Source organism: Rousettus aegyptiacus, unplaced genomic scaffold (genome assembly GCF_014176215.1).
Source record: "Rousettus aegyptiacus isolate mRouAeg1 unplaced genomic scaffold, mRouAeg1.p scaffold_m13_p_12, whole genome shotgun sequence".
NCBI classification, from domain to species: domain Eukaryota; kingdom Metazoa; phylum Chordata; class Mammalia; order Chiroptera; family Pteropodidae; genus Rousettus; species Rousettus aegyptiacus.
In genome coordinates this window covers 57,283,126-57,299,428 of record NW_023416287.1, presented here as the reverse complement: position 1 = coordinate 57,299,428, position 16,303 = coordinate 57,283,126, and the positions used below count along the sequence as shown (strand labels likewise).

General features: G+C 40.1%; 1 long non-coding RNA gene across 7 annotated transcripts; it reads left to right on the top strand.

The window, feature by feature from the left end:
* The first annotated feature begins 1,716 nt into the window (after nt 1-1,716).
* On the top strand, nt 1,717-15,465 carry LOC107520367. Of its 7 annotated transcripts, XR_004953694.1 has the most exons (7): nt 1,717-2,369; nt 2,546-2,788; nt 8,556-8,592; nt 9,081-9,226; nt 9,380-10,051; nt 12,111-12,889; nt 13,007-15,465. It is a non-coding gene; the product is annotated as an uncharacterized LOC107520367 (long non-coding RNA). The 7 variants fall into 7 exon arrangements; XR_004953691.1 differs by having other exon boundaries at nt 2,573-2,788; nt 12,111-15,465; XR_004953692.1 differs by having other exon boundaries at nt 9,877-10,051; nt 12,111-15,465.
* Nucleotides 15,466-16,303: the final 838 nt, after the last annotated feature.

Sequence of the window (16,303 nt, the reverse complement as noted above, 5' to 3'; positions counted from 1 at the left end):
TCTCAGAGATGAGCCAGGGAAGTGGGGAAGGGTGATAAGGCAGAGAGGGACAGCACAGGTGGAGGGTGGTGGAGAGCAGTGGCTGAGGTGTGAGGGAGCGTGGTGTGAGGGTGGTATTAAGTGTGTCCTCAGGGAGGATGGACCGTGTTACTACAGTTTACAAAGAGCACTGTGCAGGAGAGGAGAAAGCGGCTAGGAGGCTGCGGGGGTAATCCTGGATAGCAGTGGCAGGTGGAGGAACTGCCTCCTGCTCTGGGGTCTTCCCCCGACCCCGCAGAGTCCCAAGCTCTTCCCCCAGAGCCCTCCCTGGCAGAGCAGAGTTCACAGTCCCTGCCAAACTGGAAGCACAACTGGAAACAGAAATTGGCATACCAGAAAGTTCTTTGAAGTATCGTATTTTGTCTTTAAGAGAAAAATCATGCAACTATATGCATTCTGTGTCATAAAATTGCTGCTTCGGGAAGCTGGGCCATGTTTTTTTCCTGTGGCTTTGTGTGCCCTCTCTATCCCCCAGGGTGACCCATGTTCCATTTGGGAAGGGGTCTGTCCCATGCAAGCCTCTCTGTTGACACTCCCTGCATACACTACACGAGTAAGAATACCAGGACTCATTCTGTGGATCAGTAAGCACATTGGCAGAAATAATACCTTTCTGTGTCATCTAGACAATGGCTTTGCTTGTCTCGAGTGAAAAGATTTACTGAATTGGATTTTTGTAAATGGATTTTATTGTCATTCTCTTCTGATACTATCCCTTCCTCTCACTCTAATTGATAAATGTTTAGTTAATTGGCTTTATAGATCAATAGATAGTAAATTTGTGGGTATAGAGTGCTAAAGGTTGACTCCCCAATGGAAGGTCTCACTTTAACCTGATTGCAGAGTATTTTGTATTTTATATCAGACATTTCAAATATCAATAGTAACAGCTAATATTAACTGAGCACTTACTGGGTGCCAGACACAGCACTGGGCTACATTATTTCATTTCCTCTTTACAACGAACTCAAGGTAGATGCTATTATTATTATTATTATTATTCCCATTTTATAGATGAGAAAACTGGGATTTGGAGATATTCTTAAAGTTTCTCAGATTTTCACAACCAAGAAACACGAGAGCCAGGATGTGCTCTCAGGTGGTCAAAATCCAATATGTGTGTTTTTAGCTGCTCCACTGTAGGAATGAAATTGAAACTCTGGTGGATGACTAGACCAAAACCTTAAGATCTTTTGTAATCCTGACATCTGATAACTTTGATTCAATCTTAGAAGAGCAGACTGATTCTGATGAGAATTGATGAATAGACTACTGTATTATCTTCTTGAGATAAAACAGCACCCAATAAGATTTTCCCATTGGAATTGTGTTTTTCTCATTTTCATTGGTTATATTGGCAGAAGCTGCAGAGATTAAAATACTTAAGAGAAAACTTGATTTTCTTTTTAGCTGTAAAAAATGACAACTTGTCACTATCTTAGTCTTCTCAGCTGCCATAACAATATATCACAGGTTGGCTGGCTTAAACAACAGAAATTTTCTCACAGTTTTGGAGGCTGGAAAGTCCAACATCAAGGTTCCAGCAGGTTTCAGTTTCTGGTGAAAACTCTCTTCCTGGTTTGCATATGGCCATTTTGTCCTCACATGGCCTTTCCTCTGAGGGAAAAGTGGGGAGAAAGGGAGGGAGGGAGGGAGAAAGAGAGAGAGAGAGAGAGAAGATCTTTTCTTTTTATAAAGCCACCAATCCTACTAGATTAGGGCCCCATCCTTATTCATTTAACCTTAATTAACCTCCTAAAGGCCCTATTTCCAATTATCATCATATCGAGGGTTAGAGCTTCACATATTCATTTGGGGGACACAATTGTGTCCATAGCAGTCTCTAACATTTGCCTTGGCATCGAGTTCCTCTTGCCCTGGGTGGCAGCCCAGTGACTGTGTCTGGCCCCTTGTGCACACACAAGCTGCACATTTCACCTGCCTCACCCTCCTTGATGTGCCCCTGTCTAACATTACCTTGCTGTGTTTTTGTTATTTAGTGGTGTTTACAAAACTGTCTCTCTTTCCCCGGGTTTAAAAATGCAGTGGAAGTTTCGTAATGAACTGCATCATTCTTTCAGGCACATATTAGTTGAAATCACTGTTATATATTCCAGTGAAACTTTTATTCCAGTGAAATTTTACTTTCTTTATATATACTGTACAAAATAGCAATAATAGATTCCATCAATTTTCTAGAGCACTTTATGGCTTTCATATTGAGCTCATTTACCTAGTTTCCTCATTTAATCCCTGAGTAATCAATAATAATTATTCCCATTTCACAGATGAGGAAATCAAAACTCAGAGGAGTGCATTGACTGATACAGGTGAGCTGAAAAACCCTTCTATCTGTAAATAGTGTTCTTCCTACAATGTCTCACTTATTGCCTACACCACCCTCCGTAAACTTAGGTCCCAGTTTCTCATTGGCACCTATTGACTCTCTTATCTCTTCTGGGATGAGTACCCCCTTTACACAAGAAAGCATTTTTCCTGGAATTAGGTTCTGAATTGTGGTGATCTCCATCAGGCAGTTCAAAGGCAAAGCTCTAGATGATTCAGTGGAGGGCTTGTTTGGGTGAGATGGCTCCATGTGATAGTGTCATAAACTTCGGGATCACTCTGCAGCTGAGACACAGCACTGCCAAACTCATGAAGCACCCTGGGCTTGTTTTGACTGTACATTGAGGTCATCTCCAAGCTGTGGCTACTGTGGTTTTGGGATACAAAGCTTCACGGATGACAGGTAAGACCGTCAATACTCCACCCCAAAATCATTACTGAAACCAGTCCAAGGAAAACACCGGAAGCTAACTGAAACTGAGACAACATTTGCATTATTTATGGGAGCAGAAATTCAAGCAATTGTAGCAAAAACAAAGAATGAATTTCAGGTTGTTATTAATTAAACTAAAGGAAACATAACAGTATCTAAGGAATTTTTTTTTTTTTTTATGATCAGATCTGATACCTTAGAATGATTGTTTCAACTAGAAGGATAAAGCCACATAAACGATTTACTCAAAATAGTAATTAACTTCAGCCATTGGCTTTCGTACTATCTAGTGTTGCACAATGTTATAGAAGGGAACAGGAATGGGAGTCAGGACAAATGACACGAAGAGTTGTGTACCTTTGAGCATGTCATCTAACCCTGTCTCAGTTTCTTCAGCTGAGAGAAGAAAAGAGAGAAGAATACAAAGCAAAGAAAGGATGGGGAGAGAGAGACAGCTATGAAGACATGGTATCCTTCAGAGGGGTTAAGCTATATGACCTCCGATGGACTGGCTCAGACTGCAGACTCAAACCGAGGTGCCCAGGTTCAAATCCCAGCTCCATGATCTGCTAGCTATGTGACCTTGACAAATTCCTTAGCTCTCTGTGCCTCCTTTTCCTTATTTGTAAAATTTAATCTCGTTGTGTTGTGAAAATTAAATTAGCAAATATATAAGTACTTTAAATGGCACCTCACATGTAGTAAGTCCCTGAAGTGTTAAGTGTTACTATTATTAGGTGATCTTTACTTAAAGGACGTAATAATGTGCACTGGAGGTGAGAAAGAAGGCAGGAAATTTCTCTAAGGATTCTGTGCTTTGACTAGGGAATAAACAGCGAAGGGGAAAGAAACAATATCTAAGTACTTATGTTTGAAGCTACTATATTACCACTGACTAGATCAGAGATGATACATATAAGGACTCAAAAAAATATTTTCTGTAGGAATGAATAATCCTATGAATAAGTTTTTTATTTTTAATTTCTAGTTTTTAGAACAGGAGTCTGATGATCAGAGAGGTTAAGTAATTTGCTTGAGATCACACAGTTAACAACAGCTGAGCTGGGATTAGAACCCAGGTCTCCAAGGCTCTTCCATTACAGCATAATGCTTCTGAAGTGTTGGCCAGGAAGGGGACACTAATATGTCCTGCCAGAGCGAGACAGGGCTCCTGCTTGGTGATAGCTACATAGCAGAACAGGGACAGGAGTATAGTAATTCCACCAAGTGCTGCCTGGTACAGAGAAAGAACAGTGTAAACTAGGAATCAGCTACTATTCCCTACCTATATGAAGAACAGATCATGGAGAATTAGTTTAAGCCGGAAGAAAGCTGAGCAGGTTATAGACTGCATAAGAAAGTATAAACTGAAAATTAATTACTCACTTTAGAAATATTATAATTTTTCAGATTATTTTAAAGTTCCAAAAGAAAACTTGGAAATCAGTTAGTCCTACCCTCTCTTTTTATAGATAAGGAAATTTAAGACTAAAAATAACTAACCCACCTGAGGTCCCAAAGGTATTATTTGGTCTTATTTTGGGAAACTGAAATAAAGTAACAAAGGAAAAAGAAGAACCAATATTCTAATATAGAATTCAGCAAATTTTTTCTTAAAATGTCAGATAGTAAATATTTTAGGTGTATGGCCATATAGTCTCTGCCATTGTAGCAAAGGCAGCCATAGACATGTAAATGAACGGACATGACTATGTTCCAATAAAACTTTATTTACAAAAACAGGCAATGACACAGGGATGACTATAACAATGAAAAAAAAAACAGGCAAACAATAAGTGTTGGCAAGGATGTGGAGAAATTGGAACCCTCATACATTGCTGGTAAGAATGTGGAAATCACTTTGTCACACTCTTAAAAAGTTAAATGGAATTACCATATGACCCAGCAATTCTACTCCTAGGTATATACCCAAGAGAATGAAAACAGGAATTCAAACAAGTCCATGTATCCCCATATTCATAGCAGCACTATTCATTATAGTTAAAAGGTGGATATAGCCCAAATGTCCATCAATAGATAAACAAATTATTGTATACAAATACGATAGAATATTAAGCCATAAAAAAGAATGATGTACTGACACATGCCATAACGTGGATGAACCTCCAACCCATTATGCTAAGTGAAAGAAGCCAGATGCAAAAGGCTACAAATTGTATGATTTCATTTCTATAAAAGTTTAGAATAGATAAATCCACAGAGCCAGAACACAGGGGCTGGGGGAGGAGGGTACGGGAGGAATTGCTTAATGGGTACAGGGTTTTACTTTGGAATGATGAAAATATTTTGGAACTAGATAGAGGTGGTGATTGCACAACACTGCAAGTGTACTAAATTCCTCTAAATTGTTCACTTTAAAACAGTTAATTTTATGTTATGTGAATTGCACCTCTATAAATTATTTTTTAAAAGCAACAAGGCAGATAGATATGACCCATAAAGTGTAGTATGCCAATTCCTGTTATAAAAGAGAGAATGTAATGGTTTGATAAACAGTGAGTTTTTATTGTCAGGGATGTTCATTGTTATTAAAATAATTGTTTATCCTGTCAAGGATAGACATAAAGCAATTTTCCAGGTGTCATATTTTCAGAGCCAAGAATATTAATGAATGTAAAGACGCCTCCAAATCTAACCAGGAGAGTTTTGGACACATTTCAGACTAAATTTAAATCCATAGAATCTTTTGGTAAGAACAAAGTTCAATATTAAAGAGCTTTTAACTATTTTTAAGGATCCATTGGACATCCCTACCCCAATTTTGGGAACTAAAATAAATGTATGGGCTTTTTGTCAACTTCCTGTTTCTAAGGAAGAAGACCTAAAAAATCTCATGTAAAATGTTCCAGAAGATTTTGGAACATCAAAGAATTCCAAAAAAACAAAAACAAAAAACATAAAACAAAACCCAAAAATAAAAAAAAGGAATTAGTTTATTGTAAAATAATATGAAAGACACTAGATAATTTTATTTAATAAACACACAGGATGACTCTTTCTCAAAAACAGTTCAAGAGATTTAACTAATTTAGGGTTCAGTGACCCTAAAGCCATGTCTAATTAGACACGAAAACAAACTGTGAGAAGATTTGTGTGTTTTGGAAAGATGAGAAATTCTCACGTGAAACTGGACAACTTGGCCTGATTAGGCTTGCTGCTATTTTAAATTAATTTTTACAGCTGGGAAGCATGAGAAGCAGTTTCAAAGGAAAAGATAGTAGAAAAGAAATGGTATCCGTGATTTGACTTTTGCGCTAGACCAGCTTTCCAGGCGATAGAGATGCCACAGTGCCATTTCGCTGGAAGACAAACACCTCTCAGGTGGCATCTGTTCAAATAATAGCTAAGTTTAAAGCTATCATAGAGCCCGTTTAGGCTTTGAGAGTCACTAACCAGAAGGGCTGCCTTACATTAGACTGGCTCACTCCTGAATGACCGTCCTGCTTCCCAATCCGGGTGCCTGGTGTTCTGTGGTGACCCCTTCTTGTAGACACACAAAAAATCCATATTTACATTTTAGTGCGAATAAGTTTAAGGCAATGGGCATTTCCGTCTAGCTAATTTTAATGGAAATAACAAGTGTTATCTCTTGAGCTCTGATTCTGGGGAGCAGATTGGAAAAGGGCCTTTCTGGGCAGACGCCTCCTTGGGGACCCTGAATATTCACTTAGTAGAGGGTCGCAATTCTGCCTGAGACTGAGGCGAGCCTAGGAAGTGTCAACACTGGCTTTGAGATCGTGAAAGAGAAACTCTGTGAATGAAGGGCAAACACCAGAGCTCTTTAGATTTATTGACCATAGAAGATTAATTTAGCTCCACCACTTAGGTTGAAAAAGTTCTTCACAGCTGGGTGGGTGGAAGGTTATTAGTGATTCTTTTTTTCTTAATGCTTTGCTGTATTTCCCACAGTGAGCTATATTACTTTAATAATCAGTAAAAACTAAAATTTAAAAAAATGTAAAATTAAAAACAACATTTTCTGCTTATAATTATTTTCATTGGCCACAGACTTATCCAAACTTTTATTCAATCTGTCATTGCCACCCTTCTGGAACTGCCGCTTAAAATAATTGCAGTAGGACAATTCTGAGAATTATTCTAGCTATAGCTTTTGGTCAGACCGATGGGTGTTTTTTTTATCTATACAGCCACGGAGAGCTGGTAGGATTAGATGTTCCCATCACACTGAAGTGTGGACAGATCATCATGCTTGGTTTAATTGAAAGAGACAGTTGGAACTGTTGTTGGGACTATTCTGTCCCTGTGTGTGCAGACACAGCCTTAGGAATAGTTGTCCTTTTGTACCACTCCCCGCGTTTTGAAACTATAATACCACAAAGACTCTGCTCATTTTTTACAATTTTATCTCCTTTTTTTGATTGTGGAAGGATAGAAGAAAGAAGGAATGAATGAGTGGGAACCCCAGGATACTGCATCAATCTGGATTCAAGATGACTTGGATCTTCCTACTCAACGTCTTCTCGAAGTCCAGGTTGATGCAGTATCCTGGGGTCCCTGTTCATTCACCATCTGTGTATATTTGGAAGCTGTTTCACAGTCTTTTAGATCATAGATATGTACTGTTTTATAATTTTTTTCATCTTTGATACCCATTTTTTATACTTTTGTTACAATAAACATATACCTCTTAGATCAATATCCATGTCTGGAAGAAGGTAGGACTATTCCACTATCATAGAAAGTTGCTAGGCCTGGCTTTACTTTTGAGAGCTATAGTGAAGGGCCTATTTATCAAACCAGAGCCACTTAGCCAGCCACTTTCATCTTGGTGCAATAACAGCACGCCAGCCCTTCCCAAACCCAGCTGGTTTAGACTATGTGAGGTCAGCTGATGGGTGTCCCACTTACTACAGGGCAATCAGTTGTCTTGGAGTCATCAGCTCAGACTGAAATTAGGCCAAAAGCTATATCATGTCAAGATAATGATAATTCTCTCCTTTTAGATATTTATAAGTCGTGGTAAGATTATAATGTTAATAATTCCAAGTTTCAAATCTTCCATCAAGATGCTTTTTTTGGTGAGTGGGGGTTCATCTTCTTTCCTAGGCAGTTAGAATCCTTACCAATGCATTCTCCAACCCATACTCTCTTTCGTCCCTTATAAGCTGTTCAAAGCATGTTACCCTTGTTTCTATTTACAAGCCCTTGAAAGGAAAGCATGTATGATGGAAATAGCTCAAGTTGTCACAGAGACTGGCCCATTTGAATTCCATGTCGTGTCACACTGTTCTAATCTGGGTTTTGCATATTCGGAGTCTCACATCTTGTAACAAATGACTTCGATAAACTGCCTGGGTCAACCGAGGGCTGGAACAGATAATCTCTTTTGGAATCAAGACAATTTAAGAGACTCGGGCCATCTGTTTCAGCCTGGCACCCTGGGGTGGCTATATGATGGCGAGTCACCACGTTCTCAATTCTCGCTTTGCAAGTTCAGATACTCAGTCCCCAGAGCAAATCAGGTTTTTGATTCCCAGCAATCAAACTCACAAAAGGCTGATGGATACACCTCCTCATAATGTACCTATAAGAATTACATGAGAGAGTAGACATAAAGCTTACCTATGTCTGGGCCTGGAACATTTAATAAGCGTCCTATAAATGGGCTCTTATTTTATCCCGTGACCCGTTAAATATTATTTGAAAGCATAGGACAAACACTGAGAAATATTTATTCTTTGGTTTCCTCTCCTAGGTTCTAGAATCCGTACAGAGCACCATTCTTCTATCAGGTAGGTAGTCAGTCACGACATGATAAAATAGTCCACTTAAAAAAAAGTTCCAGTACTCAGGATGTAAAGTGCCCACACTCTGCAGGTACTCTGGTCTCTTGATCAGCTCAAGAGGTGCTCTTGGACTCAGATTATATTTGGCAGAGCTGCTGGCCCATGTTTGAAGTGCTTCACTTCTGCAGATGACCGATCGTACCCATTCTTGTTCGAGTCTTGTTAGCTTCAACCGGGATTGACAGGGCCTGTAGATATGAGTTTCTTGTGTGCTGCATCTGCCAGCTGTGGTGGCAGAAGCACAATGTCCAGCAATGAACCACGCACCATGTATTCAGGGGGTGGTCATGGTGCTGGTTGTCTTGGGGGTCCACAGAATTCTTTGGAAATCGCTATAGTGCTAACACAACACAAAGTTATGCCCATGGTCTGAAGAAGCGCTCCACCTCTGACTTCTATGTGTATTGAATTACAGCGCCTTCTCTCACCTCCAGGCTTTCGAGAAAAATAAACAAGCCTTTGGGAAACAGAGAACAAAGACCTAATAGAGACAGGAAACTGGTTACAGTTTGGTGAGAGCATGGAGTGAGGGAGAAAGGAAGCACAAAGCTCCGCCTGGAGAAGAACACCTGATTGCAAGGTGGGGCTAGGCTGGGGGGGCGGGGGTCAAGGGGCTAGGTAGCCAGCAGGAAAGCACATCATACCCCCAGGTAGCCTGGGGAAAATGAGCCAGCTGAAAAGAGGTAGAAGGTGGAGTGGAAGTTGAAGTCAGCACTGTTGTCCTTTACCATAGCCCCCCCAGGGTGGATTCTGTCAATAAGGATACTGAATGGTGTTACCTGTACTGGAATGAGAGATGCAAAGCATTTGAAGAGCGGGCCAGCTAAGAGGAGAAGTTAGTATACCTGTTACTCCATCTCATCTTGCCCTCTTCATGGGGAAAGCAGAGCTAGTTGTCTGCAAATGGCTACCCTTCACGGAGAAAAAGACATCTATCCTCTCCTGGCTGCAGGCCGTCTGTCCTCTGGCTGTCTGCAGCAACATGAAGGATGAGCCTTAACTCTTCCACATCAGCTCAGGTGACATGTAAGAAATAAGAATTTTATTTAGATTCTGTCTTAAAAAGGGAACACAAACAAACACTTTCAGGTTTGAGCTAGGGAGTTAGTCTTATTATCAGTCTTCTCAGAGCCTCAGAATAATCAGTGTTCCTTTGGAAAAGGGGTGGCAAGGGATGTAAGACATCACCAAAAGTGCTCTATTTCTCCTTCTGTCATTAAATCAACCAAGGCCAGTCGGGAGTTTGCTGCAGGGAGCCATGTCAAATCACAAGCTGGAATGTCCCCAGTTCTCTTGCCTCCTGCAGCTGTAGAGGACCTCTCTGCTCTCCTCCCCAGCATTATGGAAATGTTGCCTGAGCCACAGCCAGCGTGCTGTCCGGATTCTTCCTGCACTGGCCGGTGGAGTAAGAGCAGATTTCTGGGTGGGTGTGTGGTGTGTGTGTGTGTGTGTGTGTGTGTGTGTGTGTGTGTGTGTGTGTGTGTGTGTGTGTGTGTGTGTAACCCCGCTGGCTGCGCTGGGTTGGGGTGGCCTTGCCCAGCAGGCCTCCCAGCGCCTGAGACCCTCCTGCCATCGATGTACCACACTCCATTTCCTCGGATCATTCTCAGGGGACATAAAAAGAGGGAGGAAGTCATCGGAGCTTCACCCTTGGCATCTTCACCTATAGGCAAAAGTCCCCTGCATTTAATAGAGATGTGTGGTTATTACGCTATCGCTCATTTCAAAGCCCCTCTACCGGGCTTGTGAGGCGGGGCCTAGGTTGCGTTTCCGCTTCGTCAGCTGGATCCTTGCCGGTTCAGCCAATAGGAGGGCTGGGGTGGTGGGGTTGGGGGCAGAGTGGGGGACAAGGGTCGGGACACTTGCCCTTTCCTGTACTGCTTGCTCATCACCTTATTGTCACCACAGCAATGACTCTTCATTTTGGCAGCCACAGTTGATTTCAGAAGCCAGAAAGAAGTTCCAGCTTCCAGGTGTCCCACCCTGGCACCCCCTCAGAGACACCACCCCCAGCCCGGCTTCTTCTCCAGCAGGCCTGGGGTGGCAGCCACTTCCTGCAGTGACTATCATCTCTCTGCCTTACCGCACGTTCCCACCTGGCCTTTCTGCGCTTCAAAACTTGTTGAACCAATTCTGGTTTTAGATGATCTCTGTTAAAAACAAAATGAAAGAAAAAAAAAATTAGCATGATTTGTGACCGACACAGATGGTTCTTTCAATAATTTGATCCAATAACAGTCATGAAGATCGGGGCTAGGCTCTGTGCTAGATGCTGTAGTCCCAAAGATTAACATGTGTCTCTACTTTTGAGGAAATCAATGTCGAATAACACTAGCAAGTCTATGGCCATGCTGCCCTGAACAAGCTGGATCCTGTCTGATAGCAAATATCTATATAGAACTCTAGTTTGCAAGTCACTTGTTTACATAAAATTTCACTTACTCCTTACTTTGACTTTATAGTGTAAGTATTATTTTCATTTTCAGATAAGGGAACGACAGCTAAGAGATGCTAAGCAATTTTTGCAAAGGCACACAACTAGTAAATAGAGAAGTCCCTGGGCTTGCCGCCAGGTTTCCCCAGGCTCCAAAAGCAATCAGCAGTTTGGTTAATTGGAATCTCATGTCTTTGTTACTTCTCACTTTTAAATATTCCTCGCAGTTTAAAGTTAAAGACACTTTGAGGTACCTCAAACAGTCTGCTACTGTCTGTCAGAGTGAGAGAGAGGGGAAAGGAGACAATTTACAAGTGATAGTCCTGATATTTAAGATTCTCTTACCTTTTATTTTTTGGTTTAGGTTTTAAGCATCTCAGATTCAGGCATCAAAGGACTTGAGCACCTGCACCCCAGCAATCCCACTGCAAGGGTCTCCCACCAGATTGGAAGTTGGGGGCTGGGGGATATCACTCTTCTTAGGAGAGGCAAGAAGGAGGGGAGGGGCTGAGGACAAGGACTGAGCTTAGGCTGAACACCGGCTCCTCCTCTGGCTCCCATCCCTCCAGCACTAGTAGCTGCAGAGTGAGTCCCTGGCGCCCCTTCTTCAAGCCCACCGATTTAGTCTTATGACAGCTTCAGATGAGGTTTAGGTGTACAGTTGTATTTAGCAAAACATGTGTAGAAAACATTGATTTCTAAAATGTATAGAATATATCACATTTTGGTAACTCTGCTTTAAGGATTCTCCTGCTGCCCCCCTTCCCTCCATCTGTCTCCCTCTCCGCTCTCTCTCTTTCCAGTACTGAAGGTCCTAGTAGCTTACCTTTCCTTTAACTTCATACCAAGTCTGTGCCAATTTGATAGAAGTTTCTTAGTGAAGCATCTATTGGCAGTACATATGCTATTTTAAACTGCTCCAAAAAAAAAGAAAAAAAGAAAAGAAAAAGAAAAAAGAAAAAGAAAAACATGTTGTAAGTGGATGGTAGATAATATTTTGAGACATAATTCAAGGTTTTTTCTTCTCCAGGCTTTCTTATACCCACTGCCTTCTCTCACCACTGGAGACACAAGGATGAGATGCTAAATGCACTTTCCTCAGGAGAGAGCAGAGACAAATTCTTGGCTCTGAGTTCTAAAACAGAGTCTTAAGATGCACAGTAAGAAGAAAAGTCTTGAAAGCCCAGGCTTTCTGTTGAAAGAAGTGGGTTTCTCAAGAGAGAAGAGATTTTAAATTTTGAAAAGCTTGGCTTTGGTCATTAATAACCAGTGGTTTCGATGTCCAAAGGTTCACAAGAGCTGATGTGGATGTCTCCTCCCAACCCACATCCAGGAGCTGAAATCAGCTGTGGTGGAAGTGTTTATACCCAAACTGGCAAATTCTACAAACCAGGGCTTTTACCCCACTGGAGAATCAGTTGTTGAACATTTAAACACATCACTGCTTTATTTCATAAGCTATTGCCACCAGGATGGGGCAGAGATCAGATCAGAAACTCAAGAGTGTGTGGGCCAAAAAGGTCCCTGATCTTCCCTTGACTACACAGGGGTAAGGACTGCTATCAAGACTGATGGGGATGGCAGATCTCAGACCAAAAACATGATGGACGCCAGTGAGCATGTGGGATACCTCTCCTCCAAGACACAGGACCCTGCAAATTAGGTCACTTTCCAGGAGGAGCAGGAGAAATAATCAAGAATTGACTATTTTCCATAGGAGGAACTGGGTTGATGACATTTCCTATTGCTGGGCAGAAATGAAGGCTCAAGAGATCAAATCAATTATAGGAAAAGAAAGAATAAAGAAAGGTAAAAAAATTTTTTCTCTAGAACATTTTTAAGGCTGTTAAATTAAATATCAAACACATTATGAGCTGTCTAATGAATACGCTTTCCTTGTTTTTTCTTTTGTTTGTTTTTGAATAGTGACAAATGTAAGAGAATATAAGAGAAAAGACATCCTTCCTTATGTAATAGCTAGTGCAATGTTTATGTGGCAGTGAAGAGTTGGTGGGGATTGGGAAGAACAGTGATGCCTGCTGCCACCAATGAAAAAGTCAAGATTTATTCACTTATTAATTTTTTTCAACAAACCAAATATTAAAACCCAACGGTGGCAAGTTACTTTCAAGAACATCATTCATCACATTAAATTAATGTTGTTGATTAAAATCTTATTGATTTTTGTGGTTTCATTTGTATTTTTGCACATATGTTTTTACAATTATATGAGGGTTATAAGCATATGGCTTTATGCCTACTTTATATGTATACTCTAAATAACAAAATTATTTAAGGCGATATTGAGGATCCAAAAAAATTATGTTTTCTTTAAAACAGGTCTGTAATAATTTTTTCTCTTTAAAAAGGTCCATGAATTACATATTCCATGACCAGATGTCATTGAGTTTTTTTAAAAAGATATTTTCTTAATAAGTCCCCTAGGAATTCTCACTATTTTTATTGCCTCATTTATTATAGGACTTATTAACTTTTTCTACCAGTTCCTTCTGTGCTACGCTTTTCTCAAAAATGAAATCCCATTTAATGGCCAGCCACCCCAAGGACCCCACTTAAGATACATCTGTAGAGTAGCCCCCTCTCTTTTGATTGTTGAGTTCACAAAAATGCTGCACTGAACATAAGAAAACTAGTAAGAAAATGCCCCAGAAGGCTGAGCCAGCTGTAGATTTCTTCAAAATTCTCTGATAAACATGGATTCCTGTGGCCCCCGGCTATCCTATGCTAGAAAAAGAAAAGAGGGACAATTGGTGAAAACCATGAACAATGGCAACTGAAAAATTGTGTGCTGATCAGTGGAAAGGGGGAAAGGAGAACAAGTGGAGAGTCAAGACCGCACTGAGACTAAAAAGAGAGAGAGAGAAACAAATGACAATACCTAAGAGAGTCACAAAGGAAACATCGAGAAGAAAATGGAATATGTGAGAAATACTGTACGGCGAAGTCTGTACCCCAAAAGAACAAGATCCAAGGAAGCACAAAGGAAACAGAGAAAGAAGAAAAATCTAGAGTGATGTCATGAGGCCAATGTGGCAGGAACCTTCAATTTCTGTGCTTCCTGAGATTTCATTAGAGGTAGGGAGAAACAGTGTTTCATGACTGGCCAAACCTGGTGTGTACCGGTCTGTGAGATCCAATTATTACATTTTTAGGCATTTTGTGAGCTAGGTGTTAAACAGTTATTAAAAAAAATAAATAATATAAACTTACAATTAAATACATGACGTTAAAAACATAAAAAATACTACAAGCTCATAGCATTCTAATTATTTTAGTGTATTTCCCTATCTAGTAGGGATCAAAGTGTCTACATTATGTAGAAATACTATACAGTGGCATGTTACCGCATACCTCTTCCTAACTCTGTCTTCAAGTGACTTCATATTGGTAGGTTGAAATCAACCACCGTGGAAGTCTTTACACCATACAAATCAGCAAATACTATAAAATTGAGGCTTAAAATATTGTTTTATTGATTGTCTAGATATAACAACATGGTGGAGAAAATAATAATTTAGATTAAACTTAAAAGTACGTTGTGTCTTAAGCTGTCACATTGTGAATAACAAGAAATTGAGGAAATATTTTTCACTATTCAAAAACTATTACCCAATTCATCAAAAAAATTGGTTATATCATCGACAACTAAGTGACATTTCGATATATGTCTTTGCTTTTTCACTTGTCTTACTCACTAACATAAATGAAAATATCAACCAACATTCATGTCAGAACTATACTTGTTCATCAATTGCAACCGATGTTGGATATGGAAATGAGTTTGCACAAGTCAGTGAAATCATTCTGTAAAAATCAATGGTGTATGTGGAATTTAAAATAGTGTTGTATATTTTATTGTTATTTGAAAATTGTGTGATTCATATGCTTTATATCACTAAAATTTATGCTGAACTTGTTCAATATTTCCATGCAGGTTTTTTTGTATTTGTTGGAGAACCAGTTGTTGATCATTTAGTGGCACACCTCTGGGTAGCCTGGTCACTAACCACTGCCTTACATAGCAACAATAACACCCAGAAGCCTTCCTTTAGAAAAGGATCTGGGGGCAGTGAAAAGCACAAATACGCTTTTCTTCCCTTTTAAAAATTGTGACAAAATATGCATAAAATTTACCATTTAGCAGTTTTTAAGTGTATAGTTCACTGGCATTAAATACATTCACATTTTTGTGCAGCCATCACCTCCAAAGCTTTTCATCATCCCAAACTGAAACTCCATACTCATTAAATAATTCCCTAATGCCTCCTTGCCCCCAGCTCCTGGTAACCCCTATTCCACTTTCTATCTCTGTGAATTTGGGTATTCTAGACACCTCATAAAGGTGGAATCACACAATATTTATCTTTTTGGGCTTATTTCATGTAGCACATTGTCTTCAAAGTTCATCCAAATTAAAAAAAAAATTGTTTTTTTAATTTGAGTTAACATTTCATTGTATGTATATACCACATTTCCATCCATGGACATTTGGGTTTTTTTCCACCTTTTGGTTATGGTGAGTAATGCTGATATGAACATGGGTGTACAAATAACTGTCCTTTTTATAAATACCTTTAATTCTGGCATTCCTAGAAGGCAAATGAGAGCTGGATGAAGCGAAACGGAGCCCCAGGATCATCTCATCCTCTGTTTTCCCTAAATGCGCAATGCTCTTTCTGCTCTCTCTTCTCAAATGAGGTTGTGTACTATGGGAACAAGCACCCAGAGGAGCCAAGTTCAGCCGCTGATGCGTGACAGCACCTGAGGCCTTTGCCAATGGCTGGGATTAAGTTCAGTGTGAGCTGCTACCACAATGTGAACCATAATAGTTCCCTCCCCGAAAGTGGTTGACAGAAACCATGAAGGGGTGGGGTGCAATGAGCAAGAGATCTGTGATATTGTGAGAGGCAAGTGGGCTCAAGGAATGAGAGACGCAGCCAAGGGCTTAGCCCCTCTTCAGAGTCAGGAAATGCCACTGACTGTGAGTAGCCAGTGTGCAGTGGACCTAAACAAACTTTTTTTATTTTAATACTGAAAATAATTCATCCTGATTCGTGTTTGGTTGCTAAAAATGCTATCAGCCTTTTCCCAGATGGAACAAATTATTTGCCATTCAAAATTCACTTAAAAATAACACAACCTATCACTGTGTTTCAATTTCAGCTTATCTTCTAAAAAGAACTGAAAATAAAATGGGAAAAG